At 37.2% G+C, this 23,568-nt stretch overlaps 1 long non-coding RNA gene across 2 annotated transcripts in view; it reads left to right on the top strand.

Annotated features, from left to right (window-relative positions):
• The window catches only part of LOC132593637 (uncharacterized), a 395,493-nt gene that overhangs the window by 245,376 nt on the left and 126,549 nt on the right, over nucleotides 1-23,568 (top strand). For both annotated transcript variants that reach the window (XR_009559366.2, XR_009559365.2), the window contains one exon: nucleotides 5,053-5,183. This is a non-coding gene — a long non-coding RNA (uncharacterized lncRNA). The remainder of the gene's footprint in view (nucleotides 1-5,052; nucleotides 5,184-23,568) is intronic.

Genomic DNA, 23,568 nt, shown 5'->3' on the forward strand with positions numbered 1-23,568 from the left:
ATTCTATAAGTTTTCCTGTATTTTTCTAATTCTGGATTTGGGCATGACTCCAGAACAGGAAAATAACTACGTGATGCAGTGCTGCTTGATTTAGACACTTCTCTGTTGATTCTTGCTCTACCCATTAAGTGGCTTAAGTTAGAATTAATATATTTTGGAGTTGGTGTCACCCAGCACAGCCAAATTCATGAGCTGAATAACTGAGCGAGGAATATCAAGGAGAAATTCTATTTTAAATAATGATGTGAATAAACAAGTGGAAAAGATAAAAATGGTTGTTTCTGGGAGCTGAATTTGGGGAAGTGGAGGGTTGGTGCAAGACACAGTGAGGTATCTTTGTTTTATTGATAAAATTATTAGTAAATGTTGTTGCTTTTAACTGTGGTTTTTACTACATATATTACATACTATTATGAAATGTAAAATAATAATAGTCTCACAAGCAGTTAAACATAGATAAGGAGCATAGTCAAAGGAAAAGAATTGATATTTATTCCTGCCTTTTTGAGAAGAAACTAGTAGGATGACCTAAAGATGATGTATTATGACATTTCATGAGTAATGTCCCAACAAGTGCTGGCCACACTGAGGTTCACCATCAGGAAGGGGTTAGTTCTTGGCACATAGGAGATACTTTATACATGACTATTGAAATGATATTAATTAACTCTCTGTTGATCTGGTGAGTTCCCTCAGCCACCAAACATCTTTCAGGCACACTTGCCCCACTTGAGGAAGATGGAGTACTCTCAGAATCAGAAGTTGTTTCACATGGTAGGGACTAAAACTTAGATAAGAGAGGAAATATGCTATAAGTAAAATGTCTCAAAACAAATAGAGATGGTTCATCTATATGCTTGTGTTTTTTTTGCCTATTTTTATCATGTAAACTTGGGGCTGAGGCGTTTGTCCTGTAATATTTGGAGCCAGTCGGAGTCCCATTAATTTCTCGAGAAGAAAACAGTGATGGGTTTTCCAGATGTTGATGTATAGACACCAAGTTAAAGTAGTTTAAACCGAGCTTGCTTTGTTTTTCTCATTCAGAATACATTTTTCTGTCTAAAACAAAGTAAAATGCCGGGAAAGAAAGCAAAACCAAATCAAACCAGCGAACAAAAAAACAGTACCAAGCAGATGGCTGCTTTGGGGATAAATAAAGTAAAAGTTGTTAGGAAGCTGTGGAATTCTATTTCAGGGACGTGGGGAGCAGGTGTGGTATTTGCAAGTGGATGATTCTTTTGTGATGTTCATATGGTGAAAGAAACACTACCTGAGAGCATCTGTGTGTTATTCTGACAAGTAACTGCCATGATACAGGTACACACATTCCTTCAATAAATCCTCTGATTCAGAGCATGATATTGCTATTCAGACAACAAGTGCCAAAGATATTGCTGAGAAGCCAGAGAGAGAAACAACGAAGTCTACATCCTGGAAATGGAGACAAACTTAGTGAGAAAATAACTGTATGCACCCATGACTAGGAAGTGAAGAGCACCATCACCTGAATGGGTTTCTGGAGAGCCACACTTTGATCATGTGCCTTAGGATGGCCACCATTTATTTCTTGAAATAAGGTGGGGGAGGGAATTGCAGAGTCCACAACTTTTAATTTAATGTATCTGCTCCAGGAACTTTATTTTCTCAGTGGACCTCTTAACTGGATATTCTGATAACCTTCCTATAAATGTGGAGTTAGTGGGCTCAACCAAATTAAATAATGGATACACAGCTAGTATATGACAGAGCAAGAATTCAGACATACTTTTTTTTCTTTTACTATAGCTTTTATATTATTACTTGCACAAATCTAGGAATAGAGGGAGAAAAGGTGGGCATCTATCTATATTTGCTTAAATCTGTGTTTACGTTCAGCCCTTCATGTCTCACCAAAGACCTCACTCTGTCTCTGTCTTTATCTTTACCATCATCCCAGTTTGGAAATCTGTTCACTTACCCACTCTCCTACCAATGGGAAGATTGTCCTAAGTTAAATGAAGAGCCTATATTGGACCATTTAAAATGATTACTACAATCAACTTTGTCTTTAAAACAATCTGTTCTTGGAGAAGCACTTTTCAATTGAAAAATAGTTTTAAATTATTTTATGCTATCCAGAAATATAGCGGCTGTATTAAGAATGATTGGAGCAAACTAAGGGCATCCAAGAAGAGCCTGTGGCTTCTGAGAGCAGGAGTTGTACCATTTGGAAGCAGAAAGGAGGTGCCTTTGATTTTGGAATCAAGTTTTAAAGGGGTACATGAGGTAAAGTTATATTGCTTCCAGAATCCCTTAAGAAGGTGCCACATTGGAGACACAATGCCATCTTTCAATGAGTTTAAGTTCCCTTCTGGATGTGTGTCCTGTGGCTCCTTCTGTGATTGGGCATCAGATGAAGTAGTTGGCTCATCTATAAGCCATGCCATATGAAAAAGTTTTGTATTTTAGACACTGAAGGATGTCCAAGCAGCTTACAAGACCCCACTGTGGGAGATACTGAGCCTGATGAAAGGAAGGTGAGTCAGGTTTCCCATGTTTAGCTCCTCTAGGGAGCATACTTCATGCACAGAATGGCAGAGGCTGTGTCTCCTACTGATTGTCTAGTTATGCTATTCTCTCTCTGTCTCTCTCTCTCAAACTTTCCTCCTTCCTTAAGCAGGTATAGTTGCAAATTTCCACAGAATGCAGAGCTACTGCTGCATTCATAATGGTTGAGAGTCTTACTGCCTGCACTTGAATTCAGGCTCCACAACTTAGTTTTCACTTTACACAACTTAAGTGCTATAAGCCTCATTTCCTCACCCATAAGATAGGCTTAATAATAGTTCTGATACCATTGAGTTGTTTAGGAGAGATAACAAATGTGAATTGCTCAGCACAGTGCCCAGCACTTGGTAGGTTCTCAACAGGAATTCCCTGCTAGTGCTGTCTTCCTATGTGTATCCATTGATGAATGCTCTGATGCCCACTGTGGCCACCTCTTCCTCTCTTAGGTCTCCTTAAACTGTGTTTCAGTGATTTCCCATTTCTGCCAAGGCCCAGAATCTAACATAGGTTTTCTAAAGAATAATTCTCTTTCATTTAGTTTGAGCCCTGCTGCTGCTGTAGCACTTTACTGATGTCTGCTTTGCTGTTTAGAGAATCAAATTTTAGGTAAATATTCACTGATCTGTGCTGGATTTTATATTCTAGGTGGGCATTTTCCTCCCTGAACTGGCAAGATGTGGTAAAAACGAACCAATAACTTGGAAAAATGAATGAAGTTAGGGTGGCCAAGAGGATTTTCTCTTTCTAGGTGATCCTCTCTCACTCTTTTCATTTTTCTCTTTTACACAAATACATCTAGTCTTTGTCCCTCTTGTCTGTTGTCTTTCTCAGCTCATGTTAAACAGAGAGAGGGGTCCTTATGACAGGACACAAAACCTGAGAAAACTTAGTTGAGTGGGTTGCAGCATTTATGACACCATGCTATGTGCTAAGAAATAAAATTAAATAAATAATAATCAGGTAAATATTGTTATTTTGAAAATAAGATGTTGGAAGACAGATATTTGAAAAAATGAGTGTGTTAAAAATATGAGCAGCCAAATGAAATTCAGATATAACAGAAAATTAGAGAGGATCACACACATGTCAGTGGCTGGGAAACAGGTTGTATCTATTAAGGGATAGTGCCATCCATCTTAGTATATTGAACAGAGGTTTAAATACTGAAAGATTCATGAAGGAAAATGAAAGCCAGAAGCCCAGTTACAGCATCAGGCTCTGGTTTGACGTATACTATTCTGACAGGATAAAGGGAGAAGAGGAAGAGAGTAGGACCAAGGGAAAATCTCCATGTTCATTTATTTTTCTTTCTTTCTTTTCTGACCATATTTATACACTTTTGCACTGGGAATGCCATAAAATAAATATATACATTTCCAGAAGGAAAATTTTAATATATCTTTCTAGAATTTCTTTCTTCTAGGAATATTTAGATACAATGTCTGTGTGCAAAGCAATGTGGGTCTTGTTGGTGGTGAACTTGATGTAGGATGAAGTAGAGCGGTCTCCAGGGTGATGGTTGGTTTAACTCACAACACAGCCTCACTGCCTGATGTCTCTTTGTGCTTGCAAGTAAGCCTGAATCCAATTAGTCTGCAATACACTTAGACAGAATTAGCTCAATCATAAAGAAAGGAGATAAGAAATTTTACTCTCAGAAGATGTGCACACAATGATATTGAGTTAAACCTGGTGAAGTTCAAGTGTGAGTGGTATTGGGGATTGAGAATCTTTGTTTACCAAGATCTCAGTGACCCTCTGACCTGCTGAATTTTACCTACTGCTATGATTAAACTAAAGATATTTACTTTTCTTCAGAAAAGGGAGAGGGAGCCCAAAGGTTGCAGAGACTATATATAAGATAATTTATGCATACAAGATCAACTAACCAACAGTATTTTTGGATGTTTTGCTTCTGAAGATATATGAAAAAAGGCATTACTTCTTCATGTATTTGGTTGTATAAGTTGCCTGGAATGTTAAAAACGTTACTTGAACATTTAATGATATAGAAGAAATGCAAGATCTTCTCTACAAGATATACATTGTTTTGCATTCTAGGATTGGGAAATTTCATTTACTTGCAAAATTTTTGACTCAAGAACAGATTATTCCATTCAATATTAAGCTGGGGCTCCAAGACACCATTGATAGAGATGTGGTTAAGATGTATACATAGGAAGAACACCCAGAAATTTTATGATTGAAGGGAGAGAGGAATATTGTGCAAATTAATGAATTACAAGTCTGTTTAGATTCTGTTGTGAAAGAAAATTCACTTTTTTATTATTAGAGTTAAACATAGACGTATAGTCTAAATGGATTCCTGATGTCAAATGGAACAAAATATGTGAAAGAAAAACAAGTATCAAAACACACATTTTAATTTACTCATGGACACTAATGGCTTTGAATAAGACTAGCCTTTCCACTGATAATAAATGATTGACCTCAGCCTACAGAATTGTTACTGATATATTTGATTATTCTTCTTCTCTGCTCTAGACATTATGTAATCATTGGTCTCTGACTGCGACACACATACTTCATGCATTTGTCACTGGTCTCTGGCATTTGAGGATGCTGCTGCTGAGAATGGTTACCACCTACATGTGCCGTTGCAGCTACAAATTCTGGTAGGTCTTTAACTGTTCTTGCTATATTATTGAGCAACTTTCAATCTTGGGTAAAAATTTCTGCTTTGGAGTTTGTTGCTGTAACCAACTGTGACACTTGCCTTCCTAGCTGGCCCAATTCACTGTCCTAAAATTCTTCACATTACAGAAGTTTGGTTACTGTTATACTTTATACCATTCTTCAGCTATGCCTTGATACTGATGTATATGCATCAGAACATATTTAAGGTGTTCTTTATTTCTGCTCTGCTGCCTACACCACAGTGGTTTGGTCTAGAGGCAATAAGAATTGCAATTACAGAGCACATATTACCGTACATTATAAAGCTCACAAGTCCTCCTCTTGCCCTGACTGGAGGGAAACTGAGAAACAAAGTCAGTTTCCTGCAAGTATTTAGCACTTCGTGGTAGTTCTTTCTAGAATAAGGTGGAGTAGTAACCAGCCAATTAGGTAAGATTTGTGGTGTCATGAGCTGTCTTTTTGTCCTTCATTCTTTGTGGTCATTACCGATCTCTTTAATAATATTTCCTCTCCTGTCCCAGTAAACCAATTGAGGCAAATATGGGTGGACATAGCTGCTGTGATTTGTCTAGTTTGGAAATCTACTCTATTTTAAGTTTGCAATTTGATCATAATGCATTTTGGTGGTTGCTTACCTACTTAGTACTATTTCACTCTGCTGTGCTTTAGGGAAAATCATAAGATGGCTGATAGCAATTATTTGTAATTGGGAGTACAGAGATCTATTTCCTATTTCCCCTGCTCTCCACTGCTTTAAATCCTGACAACTTTCTCTTATCATCGTCCTTGACCTTAGGAGCAGCTCATAGTTATTTGCCTGTTAAAACTCTGTTCTGGCATTCCTTCTCAGTTTGCCCTCAGTAACTCAGCCAGGAAAAGATTTATAGTAGGAGGGAATCCTAAATGCTGCCAGGTGCTAAAGCAACTGAATTTTCTCATTGAGCTGTAATGCTGGCCATAGAAATGCATCAGATTTCAGAGCACATTCCTTTTTCTGACACTTTTGCCTGTGGTTAGTAGTGGCCACTGTTTACTCTAGAGAGACTTTATGAACAATTGTACAGGTCATTCTGGAGGAGGTACCTATGCTGGTTACTGTTTGACTTGTCCATGGAGAATGGTCTACGGGGGAGCCCAGGATTATCAAAGATTGACCCATGGAGCTACGAAAAATGTCACCACAGACTCATTATATTTTATTGGAAAATCTGAAATTCAGTGATGCAGAGAAAACTAGTTTTCAATTAGAGGAGATCAAATGCATATATTGCTGCAGGAGAACATGACAGTTTCCAAGAATAGTTTCTGAGTTGGTGAGACATGGCCTAATGCTGAGGGAAGGTGAGAATATGAGGGTAAGTCGAATGTTGATGGTTTAAGCAAATGGGTGGTGTGATGGAGGAATATATTTAGAGGAAGAAATCAAGAGTTCTATTTTGGATATATTACGTTAGAACTGCCTGAGCAATATCCAAGTGGAAGTGTGAATTAGGTAGCTAAATATATGGATTTGGAACTAAAGGTAAAAGCCTGAGGCAGGGTATACAGTTATCATGAGATTAGATGATATTACCTATGGGGAGTGAGATAGAGGATCCCAGTCAGAGAGAAGAAGCAGAGCCAGCAAGGAGTGAGGTGGGAGGAAACTACTAGAATTGTTAGTCTCTGTATTGATCCTCAAGACATTACAAGGAAATCCTATCATATTAAAGATGATATTATTGTAGAGTATTGAATATTTTGTGTTAACTCTTAAAAGTTAACTGAGGATTTTTTCCTGAAGTCTAGAATCATGAATAAGGGGTCACGCTGTAATCAAATATCTTTGGCCTGCCCTACCGCCAACAAATAGCTAACCTCAGCGCATCTTAGGAATCCTGCAGAAGCTCGTATGTCCAAATTCTAGACTTCCAAAGAGAAATTAGAATAAGTTTAGTGATTTAGCAGCCATTTTATTAATTTCATTTAATTGATAAACCTATATCTCAATAGTTACTGTCAGAGAAAAATCAGATAGGATGTGATAAGTTTATGTAAAATATAATTAAATTCTGAGTACAGCCACTTGGCCTAGATTGATGGACAGTTTTCTTTTTCTGAGATGAGCCACTATGAAAGATACATCTTCTGATCTTCTGGTTCAATCATTTATTATTCAGTGTTTCTATCTGTTCATTATGTACTGGCTAGGGATAAAGCAATAAAGAAGCGGAGCAGGTCCTCTTCTCCTATAGTTTATATCAAGTAGGAGTAGGGGTAAAGTGGATGATGCACAGACTGTAACCAAGCTAAAGCAGATGAATATATTAATTTCAGATTATGAAAAATGCTATGAAGTAAACAAAATAAGGTGATATGAAAGAGTGCTGTGGCCGCTCCTCTACTTTGGGTAGACAGGAGGACCTGGCTGAGGAGCTGACAGGACATCTGTGCTTGTCTTCTAGATGATCCTGATCTGTCCTTCATCTCCAAACCCTACCTCAGGGCTGAGGGTTAGCAATGGGTGGCAGGGGAGAGCCTCGAGAATGGAGTACCATGAGCTTATTCATGAAGTGTTCATTTAAAAAGCTGAAATTTAAGTGTCTCTCTCTTAGGCTGTATTACTATATCCTCATTTAAAAATGAGTATATCAAAGTAATCCATTAAAGAAACAAGGCAATGTTTGGAGGACCCAATGAATTAATGGACAGAGAGGCCCTTGGGGGACTGAACAATGAAAGTCAGAGATTCAGGCCAAGAAAGTAAAGGAGATTAAAAAGATCACAACCACTATCAAAATGTTTCCCATCCCTCCGGACATACTGGAGGTGGATTATATAGTGTGTAGTGCTTTGGAGGAAAGAAGACAAACAACAGTTAGTTGTGTTCTTTGACTCTCCTGAAGGCAGGAGTTAAAGAAGCCAGAGGGATCTGAGATGCAGCCAACGTGGAGAGAAAGGGGAGCAGACTGACCTGGAGTATTTGCTCAGAGGGTTTTCCTGGCAAGTTCCAAGCTTTAATGTTTCAGTGGGGTCTCAAAATGTTGGGTGGTACAGAATAAACTGCAGCCCTAGGTCTTAGAAAATAATCCAGGAAAAGGAATAAAGCGTAAATTGCCATTGGTTGGGTCAGTGGACTTTGTGGATTTAGCAATCTTCAAATACTTCACATAACCTCTACAATCAAATCTCAGTATTTGACATTCATTTTACATTATTTTTAGTAAATGTAAACATCATCATAATATTTCTTTCACATATATTTATTTACCCTGGATAGTGATGGAAAAGGGAAATCGACCAACCAGGTATATTCTGTGTATCTAATTTAGTGAATTCATGATGATTAGATGAAGGGAGTAGCTACACTGGCCTCTACCACCAGTCTGTGTGTTTCTTGATGCCAGAGACTTGTGTCACTTAGTTCTGTGCGTAAGTCAATCTCTAGCACAATGTTGATTGTTAGTATTTAAGGTAGCGAATAGAGAATTATTTGGATGGGAGGACTTACAACTATAAAAACAAGGTAGCTGCAAGAAGGGATGACTCCTTGAAGGCAGGGCTTGTGTTAGTATTTAATTTGCTATATCTCCGCAACACGGCACAGAGCAGATGCTCCAAAAAAAAGAATGAATGGATTAGGGATTTTTAACTTACAAAGCTGTGATAGTTAGTCTTCAAATGCCTAATGGATTCGTCTCTGGGATATAAATTAGACTTGTTACATGTATTGCTAGGGGCTTAATCCAGAGCAGTTAGTGAGATTTACATATGAGTGTTCAGTTAAAAGTAAAAGGATGTGCTAAAATGTAATTTCTGATTTAGTTCTCTCTCCATGAAATAAATAGTTTGCTGTGGTAGAGATTCTTGTCCACTGCTGTGCTCCTTATTCATAGCACAGTGCCAACAGATAGTAGAAATTTAATAAATGTTTGAGTTAATGCATAAATGAATGATGGTTAGAGCTTTTCACATGGAAGTAGTGAGCTACCTGTTAGAGGTGTTGTAGTATTGCCTACATCACTATATATCATAGGCCTTATACCAAAGATTCAAGAAAAAAGGCTGAACTAGGTGACCCAAAATGATTGTTCTAATCATGGAAACTGTGTTAGGGTTCTCCAGGAAAACAGAACCAATATGGTATATCTATCTATCTATCTATCTATCTATCTATCTATCTATCTATCTATCTATCTATCTAGATATATGTATATTGGCTCAGGATAGCTCTCTCTGTTTCCTGTTACCTGGATTTTAGAAGCTGCATGTTTCCCAGGCCACTGTTAGAAGCATCTCATTCACCCGTAGGAGGGCAACACAATAAAACCGTGTTCCTAAATGTTGCCTAATAATAGATTTTCTGCAGGGAATTCAGGCCAGATGATAATCCCAAGAACTCAAGCTATCAGATGTACCTTCAATGTCTCTAGGAACCATCTGTTGCTTTGATGTGTGTGTGTGTGTGTGTGTGTGTGTGTGTATGTGTGTGTGTGGGCATATGATGCTTCTCATAGAGCAGCAGAGCCATGAGAGAAATCATGACAATGTCTTTGGTACTTGCTGGAGCCTTCTTTCTGAGCAAAATCACATTAACTGGAATTTCTTTTTCTTCTGAAAATATTCTGATATTGGACTACAGTGCTAGAGCACACCTACATAAACATTGCTTATTTCCTTAGAAAAGCTGCTCTGCTCTTAAAATAGCCGCTTACCGAGGTTTTAAAATCAGCCTGGAATGATGTTGTGTCGTTTCGATGTTTACCTGTTCACTTCATCTTCTATTTCTAGAGTTGATGGGCAGAAATGCAGATTTACTGTTTTCATTTATCCTTAATTTAACATTTTTCTTGGCTATTGGGACAAATTGGAATAACAGTTTTCCATCTACATTGAGCACAGAATACTAAAATATCTTCAAAAATAAAGATACAGAAAGCATTGCACAGGTGAAATTTTGTGACTTGCCCAAAAGAACCTTCATGACTAAATTTCACAAAATCTCTCAGAAGGTAAAAGAGAAAGGGTAAAGAAATAATAATAGCTAATATGTATGCAGGACTTTATATCATTCAGTCTTCACCCTTTAGAAGACTTGTCAGAGTAGAATTAAATTATGATTTGACAAGAGGAGAACTGAGGTACAGCGTGGCCCAGTGACTTTCATAAGGTCACATGGTAAATTAGTCCTCAGGCCTAGAGCAGTAGTTCTTACGCTCTTTTGGCTTATGGATATTTTCAGGATTCCTGTGAAACCTTTGGATCTTTTCCCCAGACCATGTGTGTGTGGAGTGCGTGTGTGCGTGTGTGTGTAGGGTTACTGGCATTTGAATACATTTTTTCATTTGACTTCAGGGGATTCCTAGGCCCCTCAAGTCCATCTATGGGCTCTGAGATAAAATCCCTTCATCACCTGAGGGTCATTTCTCAGTCTCCTGACGACCAGGTTAATAACACTGGTTGTTAAAAGGGCTATTGAGTGAGAGTGTTCAAAATCAGGTAGTGTGTGCAGTTTTTGAAAGCCATTGGCAAAATAAATTGTAAACAGCACCCTATGAACACAGTTAAGCTCTTGTCCTACAACATCTACAACATAAATCTGGGATGAGAATTAAAAACCTTCATAAGGCTGATAGCGCGGGGCTAGGGTTCCTGGACCCAGATTAGTGGGTCAAAGCAGGGCTTTGACGAAATTTTCACCAGTCTACAGGAAAATTAAAAAAACATTAAAAAGACAAGTGAGTTTTTCACTCAGGTAGTATTAGGGTCCACATTACATGGGATGGTCAGGAGAGCAAGCTCTGGGGCCAAACTTCCCTGAGCCCACAGCCTGGCTCTGCCATGGGGTTAGATGGGGAAGTACACCTAACCTCTTTGAGTTCTGGTTTCCATATAATTAAAATGGGAATAATAATAGTACCTAGTTCATAAGGTGTTGTGTTGAAATGAGTTAGTAGACAAAAAAACACTTAAAAGAATAAGCGAGGAAATTTATATCCCAACATTGCAAAATATTTTCCAACCCTATATCAATATTCCAAATAATTATTATGTTGAATTTAACTATTATTATTATATTGAAGTTATACCAGTTATGAAAGTTCATATGTGTAGTATGTGAAAGGGAGAGAAAGGGGGAGAAGAATACGGAGAGAAAAAGAGCAAGCAGGAGTGAGGAGAAAAATAGCTCTTTAGTTTCTTTCTGAGAAATACTTTGTCTAGAAGGGGGTGGGAGGAAGAGGATTAGGTGAACTGGGTTCCATTAGAAACCCCTTTTATTTGAGGCCCTCACATTAAATTTACTCTGTGTGTGTGCTTTCCCTTTCAGTGTCAACTTTGAAATCATCCCTCTTGTCTGTCTTGCTTGCTGCTGTTCCCCCAACACATAGAAAAGTCATGGAGCTCAGTAATTATGTGTTGAATGAATAAGTGACCGTTCGATGACACCATTAGTGCCAAAGGCTCTGACATGAAATTATCTTGCTGTTGCCAGTTCTCTGTCCTCCCTTGACCCATGCATCCTACTGGCTAAGGCACAGCCTCCGCCCAACCTAGTCCAGGTGCCATCCCTGGGGCAGTGGCTTAAATCTTCCATTGGTCTGTAAATTCTATATTGTATATGATACGTTATATAGATGTATAAATATATAAACTATATATCTATATAACATGTATTTAATTTCTCTCCCTCTCTTTCTTGCTCTTGTTCTCAGTCTCACCAGTAAATTAACTGCAGGCAATTAGTTAATTGACTTTTTAATGCCAGGGTGCTTCCATCCATAAGATTAAAAGGTGTTTGTCTTACTTAAGGCAGAGAAGGGATGAGCATGCTTTGGTGGTGTGAGAGACACAGCTATCAGTGTGTTTTAAAGCTCTCTTCTTATGAACAAGAATAATTATTGTTTTTCTCTCTTTGAGGAACAAACTTCTCCTTTTTTAAAAATCAGGCATAACAGAGAATAAATAAAAGTCTTACATTCACTAATGTCAAGAGGAAAACATTTAAGGCAGCAACACAAGCAACCTGACAATGACTCAGCTATAGCTTGGAAACTTTCTCAGTATGGAGGGCCCATCATGGTGCACTACAGAATCACAGGGTTTGTGCCGATTATATCCCACCTGGTTCAAGCTTATATTTGATAGCTGATAGAAATATAAGCTCAAACAAGTAAACTTTAGCTTTAAAAAAAGAGAAGGAAGGAATGATGGAGGGAGAAGGAATAAATAAATCACCTGGACCTTAGTCCCCCAAAACAGCATCCTGAGCTTCTTAACAATGTATAGTTATTAATCTCGGCACACAGTAAATTAGCCCATATCCCTGCTATTTATATTTGAGTTGAGGAACAAACAAAGTTCCAATTCATTTATTTAGTGAGGTTTGTTGGAAGGGATGGAGTTTGGAAAGTCTATACACTCTTCCCTTGGTCTATACACTTCTACACAACGGCAGTAACTTCAAATTATCACTTATGCAAATACTCTAGTGTTTAAGGGCTCCTATCTCCCCCTCACCTCTTCAAGATAGTATCTGAAAAGAGCAGAAACTAGAGAGAAAGGATTTGAGAATCAAAATTCAAACTTTACTACTACAAAAAGACATAAGTACACAAGTTTAGAGAAAGAGATACTGATTCTTCTGTGGGTGTCCATTTAATATCCATTTAATAGGAGACACTATGGATTCATTGAGCAAACAGGATGAAGAAGGCATTTAAGGCAAGAAAGTGGCTTAAGTGAGCAAAACAACTTTCACCTTTATTTAGAGTATGATTTCTCCAGTATAAAACCCTTCTTAAGGTAATCATTTATTATAAGCAGCATAGGTGCATTCTGTTTTATTTGAAACTTTTAATATAGTTAAATATATATTATTGAATGTCTGTTTATCTATTTATAGATAAGAATTCTTAAGCAGTTTTTGGCTTATGCTAATTCTTCACAGCATTAAGAGATATTAATTGACAGGGGAAAAAGGCTTCATTTCATTAAATAATTTTCTTTATCTGGATTATCCCAACATTACATAGGTGGGTCATCTTGTGTGTTGTGAATCTTCAAGGGCGCTAGTTCATGCAAGACTTCCAAAGTTATTTGAACATAAGACCCACTCCCTCTTTTATTCTCTGTAGAGTGTTTCATGGTTGGGGGCAGGGTTGAATAGTTCACAGAATATGTTTTGGGAAATGCTGGTATAGATTTTGGCTCTTTTCATTTGAAGGTTAAAGCCTTGTTGGCAAAGAGACACTAGCCAATCATGCCTAAATTCCGAATACCCTTCTCAAAAAAAAGGCACTCTACTCCTGTGAGAGAGGGTGTGTATTCATTATTGGAGGGGACTGACCTCTTCTCAACTCCCTCCCTCCCTCTGGGTTTAAGAGGTTGTTACAAATCAAACTTTACAGTAATAAGAATGCTTTCTCTAATCACCTCAATTAATTACAGGGAAGAATGAATCAATCGTTAAGCATCACTAGCACTGCTAATAAATCCAAAATCATTTAAACAGGGTTTTAAATCCCAGGAAAAAAAGAGATAGAGTGATAAACATTTAAATGAGTGTCCCTGTTGCCAAAGGCTTAGCAGGCCGTGACTTATGGGGCACTGCTTCCATCCACTGACTCAGGGCTGTATTTCCTGAGCATTTATCACATGGTGGGCAATATGCTAGTCATCTTCGGAATATCTCATTTAGTCCTCCTGACAGCCTCCAAGGTAGTTCTTGGTATTTTCTCCTTATGAGCTTGTGAAGCTCAGAGAAGTTGATATTTGCCCAAGTCCTAGAGTTCATAAATGGAGCAACTAGGATGGAAAAGAAGGCTCTGGCTCCAAAAGACCCTCCTTCAGCTTCCCCAGACACTCCCTGACCAAACCCAGATGCCCTTCTTAGTGGCTAAGGGACATCAGAGTGACACAGAATATCAGCTATTTTTCAAAAGGAAAAGGAACTGCTCTAAGTGCTGTGAAACATCATGGAGGAGAAAGGCATGAGACTAACTAAAAATAATAATTATAATAACCATTAATATATGATTAAATAGGAGGCAGGCACTTAGGAAAGCGCTTTTACAACTTATGTCATTTAATCTCCATGATGATCTTGTGAGGAAGTTTCTTCTATTATCATCCCATTTTACACAGGCACACTCATGAGTCCACTGAGGCTACTAATGATTTAAATAACATGTCTAAGATCACAAAACGTAGGATTTGAACCCAAGAAGCCTGACTCCTTTATGTAACCCTTTGTAGGAGGATGGAGGTCTGACCTCCGGTGCTAGAGCTATCAAGGACTCAGGTTTGGGAACTTGGTCTAAACTAAAATTCACTTGGTTTTTTCTTCGTGAATTCAAACAGTTTTACTACAACAGATGATGTCTAGACAGACTCTGCCCTTGCAAATGCATATTTATCTTCTGGGTTTCCTTTAAAAATATCAGTTAGGGCCTTGAATAGTGTCTAAATGACATAATCACAGGCACATTAGAAAGACCCTCTGCTTGTTACTACATGGGTATCTAGCCACTCTTCCCCAGGTCTCATCTCACATGAGTCAAGGATTAAAAACAAAAAAGATGTTTTTGTTGAAGGAAAAATATAATGAAACACAATGAGAAAAGAAGAAATTAAGCAAAATTTATCTAAGGAAATTAAGATAATTTTATATTCTTTGTTTTACTTTATCCTATATTTTTCACATTTTTGGGAATAGCCTTGAATTACTTTTATTATTATAAAACAGATATAAAAGAGAAACATGTACAGATTAGTCTGTTATTTTACTTTGCCTCTCGGCAGCTTCCAAGTTTTCCTTTTTATATTATTCTCAAGTTTTTAATTAAAATATTACATTTATTCTCAAGATTTTTCCAATATGTGCTTTGTCCCCTTCAATTATATCGCAGGCCTGCTGGAGGGAAGGGGCCCTGAGAAAGTCTTGGTGTGGCACTTCGTATTTTCTCCTTGTGTTTAGTTACCATTTTAATATTGCAAACTACTATGTGTCAGTTCTTAAAATGCAAATACCTCCTTTAAGTATTTTGGCCAAAAAGAACCTATTTGTATATTTGCATGTAAAGCTTATTCTGTGCCTTTGACTGTTTGCACAGGGTAGACTCTCATAATTGACATTATGAACTCTGTCTTTTGACACTTTTAAAGCTTGGATATACACTTTCTAAAACCTTTCCTATAGCATTGTATACTCTTAACACAAATATATGAGAGCCAGCTGAATTTTTTCTAATCAGGTTATCTTCATTAAAAAAATATGGCCAGTGTGATAAGTGGAAAAGTATCTCATGTTTCTTTTAATTAACATTTTTGAAGGTTGGACAGTTTTCTATATACTTAATTTCCTAATACCTTTCCTCTTGTGATTGCTTTTTTTATGTTTGATATCTGTTTAGTTTGGCCTTGGATGTTGTTTATTTGCTTCTGTTAATTCGTATAGAAAAAACATTTTGCCCCTTTGATGTACTTCCTAGAAATACTTGTTTCAGTCTGTGTTCCATTAGATAAAATGGGATTTTAAAATTTTACTTAGCAAATATTTGCAGTTTCCTCTCTTGCTTTCATATCTATTTCATGTTTTTACAATTCTTACACTTTTCAAGGACAACTCTGTGTTTACTCTAGAATGTTAAAGTGTAAAGCACAATTTATAGTCAAGAAATAAAGTAAAATTTTAATTTCCTGGAATAAATAGCAAGTACTTAAGTTATGGAAGTGATTCACGTGTGTTTCACTTTCCCCAGGGCTAACAAGACATCCCTTTTCTCCCACTCCAGTTAAAGTCAAGCCAGTCAAGGCTTTGCTGAAAATATAAGTGTATCCCTGTACTTTTTGAAGAAAAAAATCTATTGATCATTGACTGTTTGTCAGGTACTGTGCTAAAAATTTATATAGATAATATTTAATTTTTACAGCAACCCTCTAAATTATTTTCATTTTATAGATGAGGAAATGGAGGCATTAAATGCTTAGATAACTTATCCAAGCACACACAGTTAGTAAGAAGAGCCAGGATTGAATCCCAGACATTCGTACTCCAAATTCTAGCAGCATTATAGCCACTTTGCAAAACTACCTTCTGGATGCCTCCAGATATTGTGTGCTCCACCACTCCTAATTTTCTCACATCACTCGTTTACATCCCCTGTGTGGTCTGTGTAAGCGTTTAAGTTCCAACACCTACTGTAGCTTCTTCACCTCTGTATTCTCAAAGAGCAGTGTAGATGGGTGGGGTGTAGCCCTATTCACTACCAGGGGACTAACTGGATGACGTTTTCTTCCAGTTATCTCTGATAAACAATTTGTTCCTAATTCTGCAAGACTCAAAGACGAAAGCACCAAGAATATAGAGTTTTCCAAAGTCACACAGCTGGTGACAAGGATGAACAAAGCAGCCACTGGAATGTTTCAATAAATGTGGGTGTCCATCAAAGTGATGAAAAAGAGGACTAAAAATTGGAATCTTGTGGTTTTTTGGGTCCTCTTGTTCCTGAGGGTTGCATGTTACATTTACTGAGAGGTCTTGATGGCTGCTTTGTACTTTTTGTCAGTAACTTAGGAAGCTGATATAAGCTCCCGTTGTGTAACAAAAAGAAAAAAAAAAAAAGGTAGCCTGTACGTTTTTTTTGGTCACTTCTTTCTAACCCACAGTACTCAAAACCTAGAGCATCAGGCATAAAGATTGGTTTCTCTTTTTCCTTTGAAGAAAAGGCTATCTTGACTAATTTTCACACCAAAACAAAGTTTCTAACAAAAACAAACATACCAACAAATAAAATATGCATTAAATAGAATGCATTTAAAGAATAAACTTTGTGTATTCATTGATAGAATGAATTTCTGGGTTGACAATTTAAAGTCATATATTGGGAGTGAGTGTGTGTTGTGATGCAATTACATTTAAAGCTCCATTTAGATATATAGACATATAAAAGAGATCTAATTCCTGCTTTTTGAAAATTACTAATTTGGTAGTTTGGGGGATTAGTTAGTGCTCTGAACCTCACTTTTATTATTTGCTAAAATAAGGATAATACTATCTACCACAAAAAGATTGTACACACTACCATTTGATTGAGAAAGATAAAAGCATAAGTACACCAGTCTGTGACTGGTTTTTAACAGATGCTAATTTATTTCCTTCATTGAAGCAGCACTTCCTGAATATCCACCTCACATCTCTTCAGTGATGAGAGCTGGAGGTTTGACCACTTAACTGCCAAGTTTTTTATCATAACCCCAGCTCCAGGGTCTTAGTTATGGTTCAGATTTAAACTTTCCCTAAGAAACAGGGATCTACTCAGAGGGTCAGTCCAGATTGGTCAGATTCTCATCCTGACTCAGACTATTTCTCAGAGTAGTTTACCTCTCTAGACCTCGTCTTTCTCATCTGCTTTGTACTCCTGTGGTCAATAAGAATAACGTATTTAAGAGTAAGCATTTATTTATTAATTACAACTGTAGAGAGCAAATGGTGATCTCTCTGCCACAATTAACTGTTTTCCCAAGACCCCGGACTTTGCTGGGCATCTGTCTAGCCACCTTAGACTGAACAGAATTGTGTTTTGATCTCCATACCAGTGAAAGCAAGTAAGCAAGCTCTCGATTGACCCTATCAACAAGTTCTTACTAACCACTTAAAGCTCCAGATACACTGTAAACTCACAGATTATTGCTAAGGTGAGGCTTGGGAGTGGGGCTTGGGATCAGATAGATTTTATATGAGTTGACCAATGACACTGTGGAAATTAGAACAAGTTAATTAATATTTATGAGCCTCAGTTTCCTCATCTTTATACAGGGAAAGAGTACATAACTCACAGGACTTTTGTGAAGGTATGAGGGAATTATACATCCAGCATTTTTAGTACAGTTCCTGGAATATAGGAAGCCCTCAATAATGGAAGCTATTATGTCATCATCATCAATTTCAAATGTTACCACCAGCTTTCAGTTGCTGCTCAGACACAATAGAAGTAGACTGGGCAGTGGATTTGGCTGAAGGCTTCTGTGCTAATTAACCCATGTGTTAGTTGGAGAAGGCAACCCAATGGTGGGGGTAGGCAATGGGAAGTGGGCAAAACAAATCTGACAGTCACATTAAAAGTCCTCTCATTGCTTTGGTCTCACTTTCCGTTATTTTGAGATTCAGTTAATTGAAGTGTACACAGTGAGGTCTGACACTGAAGGTAAATGTCAGTTCCTGAGAGTGCAAGATGTTGACAGTTATTGATAAAGATACAGCAGAAACCTTTCTATTCTCAGAGAGATATTACTACTTCTACACATGATTTTCCAGATCCATGCATTTATTTACTAAATCAGTTTGGACCCTTTATTTTAGAAGCAACAGAAAACTTGACCCAAATTATCAGAAGAATAATTTCTTCAGTCTAAGTAACCAGAAAGTTTAGAGCTAGCTAATTCCATGTAGGCTTGACATTCAGGCTCAAATGATGTCATTAGGATCCAGTCTTCTTCATCTCCTAGGTCTTACCTTTATGTTGGCTTTAGTCCCAGGGTCCATGTGGAGGAAAGATAGCAAACAGCAGCCTCAGGCTTATCCGTTCCCATGCTCAAGGTCATTGCCAAAGCAAACATCACCTGTTCAGTCACTGACTCAAAAGGCCTAAATACCTTAAATCAAGGTATTTGATTTAAGCTCTAAATACCTAAATCAATCACTGTGGATAGTAAAATCAGATGATAGGCCTAGGTTACCACCAGTAACAGCAAATACATTCAAAGAGCACGGACTAGAGTGGTACTTCCTCAAAGGAAAATCAGGGCTATTTTGCCAGGAACACAATGAATATATACCAGCCAGCAAAAATAAGATCATACATGTTCTTTATTTTCTGTGGAGAACCTTTCTTCACCACCTCCAAACGCTGAGTCTAACTGTTCCTTCCAGTCTCATCTGAAGTGTAACTCCCTCCATAACATATAAGTGTCTTGACTCAAGTCCCATTATCCTGGTGAATTTGTTTCCTTCCTCAGTTTAATCCAAATGGCACTTGGGCTTCTCATGTGGGCTTTATTATAATGTTCTTTTTCTTGCTTAGATGAGTTTGAACATTTGTCTTAACTAGCTAAAGGCTCACGAAGGGCAGAGACTCTGTCTTATTGTCATGGAATCCTTTAAAGTAACCAGTATATTGACTTACACTCAGGAGATATAATATAGTACATACTTTCTGAATCAGATGCCAATAACAATTCTATATTTCTAAAATGCTAATTATATTTCCACTGGAGCATTAAACAAAACAAAACAAAAACTGAGCTCCCACTCTCTTCCTTTGGTGGAAACTGTCCTAGATTTTGTATTTGAAATCTTGTGAAGCCTCGTCTCGGAAATTGGCAGCGATTTGAATATAGAGATTTGAGCTCACGTGATAGATAAATGAGTACTATCTCTTCGATTATAAAGCAGAAGCTATTACATGTAATCACCTTCCAAATCACCATCTTAGCATGGTGATTTTTGTTAATGTGAACTGAACAGTTTCTTAAGTCAAGAAGGAGATAAGAGGCTGGAGAGAAACATGTTTGAATAAAAATAATGTTTCTTTGTGAATGTTTGGGCTACGTAGAGTTTTTATGTGATTCATAAACATGGGGGTAATTGGAAATAATATTCTGGCCTAGGGGTTTGTGTACCACAGACATAACAACAACAACAAAAACAGGTCTGGTTTCTTCATCTGAAATCTTATTTTTCTTGTGATATAAATCAATCCACAGTGGAATCAATCCTCACATATAATAAAGATGAACAATTGAGGCTGAACTGTTATTTAACTTCCACAGTTTTTAACTTGCGATTTGTTTCCTGGAGATAAATGTAACTCTGAATTGGGAATTTTCTACTGCTTTTGTGACTTGACTTTGGCTAAGATATTATAAATTGATATGTATTACATGTGCTATGTATTTTTATTTTGTGGTGAAAATTAAGTCATTCATTAAATATCTGAGTATGCACTATGTGCTAAGCATTGAATTGGATACAAAGAAAGGGAATTACCTTTTTTCTTATGGAACATACAGTTTTATCAGGGAAATTAAATTTACATATCATGCATGATAGAAAATAAATGCAAAGAGAAAAATATAGGTAAAGAGAGACTTTAAGAGCTGCAATGCTTATATATAGCTATGGGTTCAAAAAAAGGCATCCTTGAAGTAGAGGATCGAGCTGCTTTGAAGGCAGGATTTGGAGATGGGATAATAATAGCTGACATTTATTCAGTATTTACTAAGTAATGGGGTACCTTTCTAAGTACTAATTTTTTAATTGTCATATTCACTTCATGAGTTATGTACTATGATAATTATTTTCTTTTATCAATTTTGTTTATCTTCTCAAAGAACCAACTATTAGTTTTATTGATCTTTACTATTGGTTTCTTTGTTTCTATTTCATTTATTTCTGCTCTGATCTTTATGGTTTCTTTCCTTCTACTAACTTTGGGTTTTGTTTGTTCTTCTTTCTCTAGTTCCTTTAGGTGCAAGGTTAGTTTACTTGAGATTTTTCTTGTTTCTTGAGCTAGGCTTGTATTGCTATAAACTTCCCTCTTAGAACTGCTTTTGCTGCATCTCATAGGTTTTGGATCATTGTGATTTCCTTGTAATTTGTCTCTATGTATTTTCTGATTTCCTCTTTGATTTCTTCAGGAATCTCTTGGTTATTTAGTAACGTATTGTTTAACCTCCATGTGTTTGTGTTTTTTACATGTTTTTCCCTGTAATTGATTTCTAATCTCATAGCGCTGTGGTTGGAAAAGATGCTTGATATGATTTCAATTTTCTTAATTTTACTGAGGCTTGATTTGTGACCCAAGATGTGATCTATCCTGGAGAATATTCCATGTGCACTTGAGAAGAAAGTGTAATCTGCTATTTTTGGATGGAATGTCCTATAAACGTAAATTAAATCTATCCGGTCTATTGTGTCATTTAAAGCTTGTGTTTCCTTATTAATTTTCTGTTTGGATCATCTGTCCATTGGTGTAAGTGAAGTGTTAAAGTCCCCCACTATTATTGTGTTACTGTCAATTTCCTATTTTATAGCTGTTAGCAGTTGCCTTATGTATTGAGGTGCTCCTATGTTGGGTGCATATATATTTATAATTGTTATATCTTCTTCTTGGATTGATCCCTTGATCATTATGTAGTGTCCTTCCTTGTCTCTTGAAACATCCTTTATTTTAAAGTCTATTTTATCTGATATGAGTGTTGCTACTCCAGCTTTCTTTTGATTTCCATTTGCATGGAATACCTTTTTCCAGCCCCTCACTTTCAGTCTGTATGTGTCCCCAGGGTCTCTTGTAGACAGCATATATACAGGTCTTGTTTTCGTATCCATTCAGCAAGCCTGTGTCTTTTGGTTGGAGCATTTAATCCATTCACATTTAAGGTGATTATCGATATGCATGTTCCTATTACCATTTTCTTAATTGTTATGGGTTTGTTTTTGTAGGTCATTTTCTTCTCTTGTGTTTCCCACTTAGAGAAGTTCCTTTAGCATTTGTTGTAGAGCTGGTTTGGGGGTGCTGAATTCTCTTTGATTTTGCTTCTGTGTAATGGTTTTAATTTCTCCATCAAATCTGACTGAGATCCTTGCCAGGTAGAGTAATCTTGGTTGTAGGTTCTTCCCTTTCATCACTTTAAATATGTCTTGCCAGTCCCTTCTGGCTTGTAGAGTTTCTGCTGAGAAATCAGCTGTTAACCTTATGGGAGTTCCCTTGTATGATATTTGTTGGTTTTCCCTTGTTACTTTCAATAATTTTTCTTTGTTTTTAATTTTTGTCAATTTGATTACTATGTGTCTCAGTGTGTTTCTCCTTGGGTTTATCCTGCCTGAGACTCTCTGTGATTCCTGGACTTGGGTGGCTATTTCCTTTCCCATGTTAGGGAAGTTTTCTACTATAACCTCTTCAAATATTTTCTCGGGTCCTTTCTCTCTCTCTTCTCCTTCTGGGACCCCTATAATGTGAATGTTGTTGCATTTAATGTTGTCCCAGAGGTCTCTTAGTCTGTCTTCATTTCTTTTCATTCTTTTTTCTTTATTCTGTTCCGTGGCAATGAATTCCAACATTCTGTCTTCCAGGTCACTTATCCATTCTTCTGCCTCAGTTATTCTGCTATTGGTTCCTTCTAGTGTATTTTTCATTTCAGTTATTGTATTGTTCATCTCTGTTTGTTCTTTAATTCTTCTCAGTGTTTGGTCTTTAATTCTTCTAGGTCTTTGTTAAACATTTCTTGCATCTTCTTGATCTTTGCCTCCATTCTTTTTCTGAGGTCCTGGATCATCTTCACTATCATTATTCTGAATTCTTTTTCTGGAAGGTTTCCTATCTCCACTTCATTTAGTTGTTTTTCTGGGATTTTATCTTGTTCCTTCATCTGGTACATAGCCCTCTGCCTTTTCATCTTGTCTGTCTTTCTGTGAATGTGGTTTTTGCTCCACAGGCTGCAGGATTATAGTTCTTCTTGCTTCTGCTCTCTGCCCTCTTGAGTTAGGTACTGTTATTATTCCTGTAAAATAGATGAGCAAATGGAGGCACAGAGAGACTAAGTAACTTGATGAAGAACACACAGCTAGTAAGTGTCAAAACCAGGATATAAATGCAAGCAACCTGACTTCAGAGTCTGTTTTTAATCACTCTACTATGGGAAATTCCAAGTATAAGTAATAGTATGAGTGTAATAGCAAGGAGAGGAGAATATGAAGAGGGTGTGGGAAAGACAGGGCTGAATCTGGCTGTAACAAAGTGTCCCGTGCAGAATGTGTTGTGAAAGAACATTAAAAATGACAATTAGTGTGAATCACCATAGGCCATTTAAACTAAGAAGTTTGGGTTTTACTCTGAAAGTAATTGAAAGCTGTCAACAGAGTTTGAGCAAGTCAGTCATCGATTGGGGTTCCAAAAGTAAACCCTAAGACAAGCATTTGAACCAAGTAGTTAATTTTATAAATGATCCCAGGAAGGACTCACTTGTGTGGTGAAGTTATAAATCGAAGAAAAAGATGCATATGATATATACCAGAATGTTGTGAATTCCACATTGGACCACACACCAGCATATCCCCAGATGGAAATATAGAGCAGAGAGCAAGTACACTTCTGCTTCCCTTTATTATGCTTCACAGATATTGCATTTTTTTTTACAAATTGAAAGTAACCCTGTGGCAACCCTGCATCGAGAAAGTCTATAAGTACCATTTTTCCAACAGCATTTTCTCACATCGTGTCTCAGTGTCACATTTTGGCAATTCTCACAATATTTCAAACCCTCCACTGGCAAAAAGATTATGACTCACTGAAGGCTCAAATGTTAGTCAACTCAAAGGTTAGCACT

Source organism: Globicephala melas, chromosome 16, assembly GCF_963455315.2.
Source record: "Globicephala melas chromosome 16, mGloMel1.2, whole genome shotgun sequence".
Lineage (NCBI taxonomy): Eukaryota > Metazoa > Chordata > Mammalia > Artiodactyla > Delphinidae > Globicephala > Globicephala melas.